The sequence below is a fragment of the Onychomys torridus genome, chromosome 15, assembly GCF_903995425.1.
Source record: "Onychomys torridus chromosome 15, mOncTor1.1, whole genome shotgun sequence".
In the NCBI taxonomy this organism is placed as follows: Eukaryota; Metazoa; Chordata; class Mammalia; order Rodentia; family Cricetidae; genus Onychomys; species Onychomys torridus.
Genome location: NC_050457.1, coordinates 68,095,793 through 68,102,757, shown reverse-complemented (window position 1 = coordinate 68,102,757; position 6,965 = coordinate 68,095,793).

The following is a 6,965-nucleotide window of genomic DNA, read 5'->3' as shown; positions in this document are numbered from 1 at the left end:
TTCACCTAATGATGCTGATTTTGCCTTTAAATACCTAATCATCCTTTTGCATTCTTACTCAGCATTTTAAAAAGCAAAGATTCAAAGCCAAATATTCGTCCCACTTCTGGATCTGATACTATTCTATTTACAGCTGAAGTCAATCTTTGCAAAAAATCGGTGAAGGCTTTTTTTGGGGGGGCCTTGTATAATTTCATTAAATGACTCAGACCTCTTTCCTGATTCTTCAACCTTGTCTCAAGATTTCAAAGTTGCTAAATGACATAGGGAAAAGGTGTGATCATCAAATTCAAGCTGTCTTTGCAAATCAGCATACTGGCTTTCACTGAGAAACTGGTCTTGGGAAATATCAGTACCTCTAGCCTTGTTTGTCTGTTCTATGGCCCCCATCTTCCTCTTTCCACCATGTTTTCATTGCAACTGAGGCCAGCTTTCAATATTGCTATAGATAAATCGTTCCAATCCTGGGGGACAATTCTGTTCTGTTTTGCCCATGAATTTTACTTCTTCATATAGAGTGAATGTATACCATACGAAATGACTGCTTCCTTAAATCTCCTCAAATCTAGTATTTCTGTAAGATTCCATTTAAGTTCTGCATAACCTTGGGGATGCCTATCATCTGCTGGTCATTCTTGAGTAGTAACTGGAAAAACTCATGCTAGTCTTCTAATAACCTTGGGCCACCCTCTTCAGTTTCATCATGCAGTGGTACAGTAGGTCCTTGTCTAAATTCCTCTATCTGTGTCTATTTTTCTTATTTTCAGTAGTTAGTTTTTCTAAGGCTTGTACTATCTTATTAATTTTTCATACTTGGCAGAGTCATCAAACCACCTTTTTAAGGATAGAATATGAAATACCAAACTGGTAGTAATTATAATCAGCATATGTCAAAACCAGCTAAGTTGATTATCCTTTTATTTATTTTTTTCCATTTCTGAGGCATCCCTGAGGCATCCATCGTGGCACTATGGAGTCCTAACTCCGTGTATTGTGGTATTTCCCTTTCTTTTTATTTTTTAATTGTCAATTATTTATTATTTCCTTGGCAACATTACTGAATAATTTTAAAAATTCCCACCTAGTAACCAAAAAGAACATACATTTATTCTCTTTCAATGATCCTAAATGTAGCCTGAGGTGAGCTGGACAAGTCTTCCATCCCTTGGTACATAGGCTGGAGTCTCTATTTTGCTTTATCCTATGGGATGCTCTGTAGGGCTGAAACAACCACATTGCCTCTCTTCTCCAGGATTTCTCTTCAGGACACACTTTAGCCTGAGTTTCCTAGAAGCTGGATGAAAACTCCAAGGATGTAAAGCAAAACAGTGCTCACACTCAAGAAGCCTGGGCTCAAAAGTCCTAGGATGTTTCTTCTATTGTGTTACTCTGTATGGGCAAAAATCACAGCACAGAACAGATTCACAGGGACAAAAATGGAGTTTTCTTTGATTTAGCTATGGTTTCCCAGGCTGGGAAGAATTTGTGGCCATGAATAAAATTGTTTAGGAGAGACATTGCCAAGCTAAAATAATTGAGATAACTTTGAACAAACCTCTCTATGAATATTGCTTGGGTATATTAGCATATCTAGTCAATGTCAAAAGGGTTTTGATTGGAATAGAAACTACCATAATTGGTTGTATACATGGATTCATGTTTATAACTAGAGAATACATGCAGTTTATTGTAAATTATTTGCTTTTATAAAATTGTCAGGGTGTTCTAGCTTAAGTCATTTTTTTATTATTATATTTGTGTTTTAATTTTACACATCAGCCATGGGTTCCCCTGTCCTCCCCCCTCCTTTCCCAACCCCCAGTTTCCCCCTCCTCCTCCCCTCCGTTCCCATCTCATACAGGGCCACAACTCCCCTGGGGATTCATTTAAACCTGGTGGATTCAGTACGGGGAGGTCCAGTCCCCTCCTTTCAGGCTAAGCAAAGTGTCCCTGTGTAAGCCCAAGGTTTCAAACAGCCAGCTCATGCACTAAGGACAAGTCTGGGTCCCACAGCCTGGATGCCTCCCAAACAGTTCAAGCAATTCAACTGTCTCACTTATCCAGAAAGCCTGATCCAGCTGGGGGCTCCACAGCCTTTGGTTCATAATTCATATGCTTCCATTCATTTGGCTATTTGTCCCTGTGCTTTTTCCAATCTTGGTCTCAACAATTCATGCTCTTACAGTCCCTCCTCTTTCTCAACAGTTGGACACCTGGAGCTCCACCTGGGACCTGGCTGAGGATCTCTGCATCCACTTCCATCAGTTATTGGATGAGAGTTCTAGCACGACCCTTAGGATGTTTGGACATCTGATCACCAGACCAGGTCAGATCAGACTTTCTCTCGACCATTGCCAGCAGTCTACAGAGGATGCATCATTGTGGATTTCTGGGGACCTCTCCAGCACTCTGCCTATTCCTGTTCTCATGTGGTCTTCATTTATCATGGTCTGTTATTCCTTGTTCTCGCTTTCTGTTCTTGATCCAGTTGGGATCTCCTGCTCCCCTTAGCTTTATTTTCCTCAAACCTTGCCCTTCATTACTCCCACTGTCATCCAGGTTGTTCATGAAGATCTCATCCATTTCTCTGTCATTGGGTGATCCCTGTGTCTTTCCTAGGGTCCCGTTTTCTAAGTAGCCTCCCTGGAGTTGTGTAGCAGTCTAGTCATCTTTGTTTTACATCTAGTATCCTACTATGAGTGAGTACATACCATGTTTGTTCTTCTGAGTCTGGGTTACCTCACTCAGGATGATTTTTTTCTAGACCCATCCATTTGCCGGCAAATCTCATGATGTCATTGTTTTTCTCTGCTGAGTAGTACTCCATTATGTATATGTACCATATTTTCTTTATCCATTCTTCGTTGAAGGGCATCTAGGTTGTTTCCAGGTTCTGGCTATTTCAAACAATGCTGATATGAACATAGCTGAGCAAATGTCCTTGTGGTATGATTGAGCATTCCTTGGGTATATGCCCAAGAGTACTACAGCTGGGTCTGGGGCGAGATGGATTCCCAATTTTTTGAGGAAGCGCCATATTGATTTCCAAAGTGACTGTACAAGCTTGCATTCCCACCAGCAGTGGAGGAGAGTTCCCCTTGCTCCACATCCTCTCCAGCATAAGTTGTCTTCTTGGTTTTTGATCTTAGCCATTCTGACAGGTGTAAGGTGGTATCTCAGAGTCGTTTTGATTTGCATTTCCCGGATAATTAGGGATGTTGAGCAATTCCTTAAATGTCTTTCAGGCATTTGAACTTCCTCTCTTGAGAATTTTCTGTTTAGTTCTATAGCCCATTTCTTAATTGGACTGTGGCGTATTTTGATGTCTAATTTCTTAAGTTCTTTATATATTCTGGATATGAGCCCTCTGTCAGATGTGGGGTTGGTGAAGATCTTTTCCCATTCTGTAGGCTGTCACTTTGTCTTGTTGACCATGTCCTTTGCTCTACAAAAGCTTCTAAGTTTTAACAGGTCCCATTCATTGATTGTTTCTCTCAGTGTCTGTGCTACTGGTGTTATATTTAGAAAGTGATCTCTGGTGCCAATGAGTTCAAGAGTACTTCCTACTTTCTCTTCTATCAGGTTCAGAGTAGCTGGATTTATGTTGAGGTCTTTGATCCACTTGGATTTAAGTTTTGTGCACGGTGACAGATATGGATCTATTTGCAGCCTTCTACACATTGACATCCAGTTATGCCAGCACCATTTGTTGAAGATGCTTTCTTTTTTCCATTGTACATTTTTGGCTTCTTTGTCAAAAATTATATGTTCATAGGTGTGCGGGTTAATGTCAGGGTCTTCAATTCGATTCCATTGGTCCACATGTCAGTTTTTATGCCAGTTCCACGCTGTTTTTATTACAGTAGCTCTATAGTAGAGCTTGAGGTCGGGGATTGTGATGCCTCCAGAGGTTGTTTTATTGTACAGGATTCTTTTGGCTATCCTGGGTTTTTTGTTTTTCCATGTGAAGTTGAGTATTATTCTTTCCAGATCTGTGAAGAATTGTGTTGGCAATTTGATGGGATTGCGATGAATCTGTAGGTTGCTTTTGGTAAGATCGCCATTTTTGCTATGTTAATCCTGCCTATCTATGAGCATGGGAGACCTTTCCATTTTCTGACATCTTCTTAGATTTCTTTTTTTCAGGGACTTAAAGTTCTTGTCATATAGGTCCTTCACATGCTTAGTTAGAGTAACCCAAAGGTATTTTATATCATTTGTGGATATTGTAAAGGGTGATGTATCTCTGATTTCCTTCTCAGCCTGTTTGTCTATTGTATATAGGAGGGCTACTGATTTTTTTGAGTTGATCTTGTATCCTGCTATGTTGCTGAAGGTTTTTATTAGTTGGTTGAATTTTTGGGGTCACTCATGTATACTATCATGTCATCTGCAAATAGGGAAATCTTGACTTCTTCCTTTCCAATTTGTATCCCCTTAATCTCCTCATGTTGTCTTATAACTCTGGCTAGAACTTCAAGTACTATATTGAATAAGTATGGGGAGAGGGGACAGCCTTGCCTTGTTCCTGATTTTAATGGAGTGGTATTGCTTTGAGTTTCTCTCCATTTAATTTCATGTTGGCTTGCTGTAGATTGCCTTTATTATATTTAGGTATGTTCCCTGTCTTCCTGATCACTCCAAGACCTTTATCATGAAGGGGTGTTGGATTTTGTCAAATGTCTTTTTTGCATCTAGTGAGATGATCATGTGGTTTTTTCTTTGAGTTTGTTTATATGGTGTATTACATTGATGGACTTTGTATGTTGAACCACCCTTGCATCCCTGAGATGAAGCCTACTTGATCAAGGTGGATAATTGTTTTGATGTGTTCTTGGAGTCTGTTTGCCGGTATTTTATTGAGTAATTTTTCATCAATGTTCATGAGGGAGATCAGTCTGTAGTTTTGTTTTTTTGTTGCATCTTTGTTTGGTTTAGGAATCAGGGTAATTGTAGCCTCATAGAAGGAGTTTGGTAATATGCCTTCTGCTCCTATTGTGTGGAACAATTTAAAGAGTATTGGTATTAAGTCTTTGAAGATCTGGTAGAATTCTGCAGTGAAACCATCTGGTCCTGGGCTTTTTTTGATTGGGAGACTTTCAATGACCAATTCTACTTCATTAGAGTTTATGGCACTATTTAAATGGTTTATCTTGTTTTGATTTAACTTAGGTATGTGGTACCTATCCAGAAAATTATCCATTTCTTTTAGATTTTCCAGTTTTGTGGAGTAGAGGTTTTTGAAGTATGACCTGAGGATTCTCTGGATTTCCTCATTGTCTGTTGTTATGTCCCCCTTTTCTTTTCTGATTTTGATAATTTGGATGCTCTCTCTCTGTCTTTTGGTTAGTTTGGATAAGGGCTTATCTATCTTGTTGATCTTCTCAAAGAACCAACTTTTTGTTTCATTAATCCTTTGTATTGTTCTCTTTATATCTATTTTATTGATTTCAGCTCTCAATTGGATAATTTCCTGGCATCTGTTCCTCCTGGGAGACTTTGCTTCTTCCTGTTCAAGGGCTTTCAGGTGTGCTGTCAAGTCACTAGCATGAGATTTCTCCAGCTTCTTTATGTGGGCATTTAGTGCTATGAATTTCCCCCTTAGCACTGCTTTCATAGTATCCCATAAGTTTGGGTATATGGTGTATTCATTTTCACTGATCTCTAGGAAGTCTTTAATTTCTTTCTTTATTTCTTCCTTAACCCATTGGTGATTCCGTTGAGCATTATTCAGTTTCCATGAGATTGTAGGATTTCTGTAGTTTTTTTTTTTTTTTTTTTTTTTGTTGTTGTTGAAATCTAACTTTAAACTATGGTGGTCCGATATAACACAGGAGGTTATTCCAATTGTTTTGTATCTGTTGAGATTTGCTTTGTGGTCAAGTATGTGGTCAATTTTAGAGAAGGATCCATGGGATGCTCAGAAGAAGATATATTCTTTTTTGTTCGGGTGGAATGTTCTGTAGATATTAAGTGCATTTGAGTTATAACATCAGTTAAGACCATTATGTCTCTGTTAAGTTTCAATTTGGCCAATCTGTCCAGAAGTGAAAGTGGGGTGTTGAAGTCTCCCACTATTAATGTGTAGGGTTTTATATGTGATTTAAGCTTTAGTAATGTTTCTTTTACATATGTGGTTGCCCTTGTGTTTGGGGCATAAATGTTCAGAATTGAGACTTTGTCTTGGTGGAGCTTTCCTGTGATGAGTATGTAATGTCCTTCATCTTCTCTTTTGATTGATTTTAGTTTGAAGTCTATTTTGCTGGATATTAGGATGGCTACACCATCTTGCTTCTTAAGACCATTTGATTGGAAAGTCTTTTCCTAGCTTTTTATTCTTAGGAGGTGTCTGCCTTTGAATCTGAAGTGTGTTTCTTGTATGCAGCAGAAAGATGGGTCCTGTTTTCATATCCATTCTGTTAGTCTGTGTCTTTTTATAGGTGAAATTAAGTCCATTGATATTAAGGGATATTAATGACCAGTGATTGTTTGTTCCTGTTATTATTTTTATTTTTATTTTTTGGTGGTAGTGTGTGTACTTCTCTTCTTTGGGGTTTACTGCTGTGGTGTTATCTATTGCCTGTGTTTTCATTGGTGTATCTGCCTTCCTTAGGTTGGTATTTTCCTTCTAGTGCTTTCTGTAGGGCTGGGTTTGTGGATAAGTATTGTTTAAATCTGGTTTTGTCTTGGAAGGCCTTGTTCACTCCATCTATGATGATTGAAAGTTTTCCTCGGTATATTAGTCTAGGCTGGCATCCATGGTCTCTTAGTGTCTGCATTATATCTGTCCAGGTCCTTCTGGGTTTCAAAGTCTCCATTGAGAAATCGGGTGTTATTCTAATGGGTTTGCCTTTATGAGTCACTTGGCCTTTTTCCTTTTCTGCCCTTAGCATTCTTTCTTTATTCTGTATGTTTAGTTGTTTAATTATTATGTGGCGAGGGGACTTTTTTGGGGGGGTTAGTGT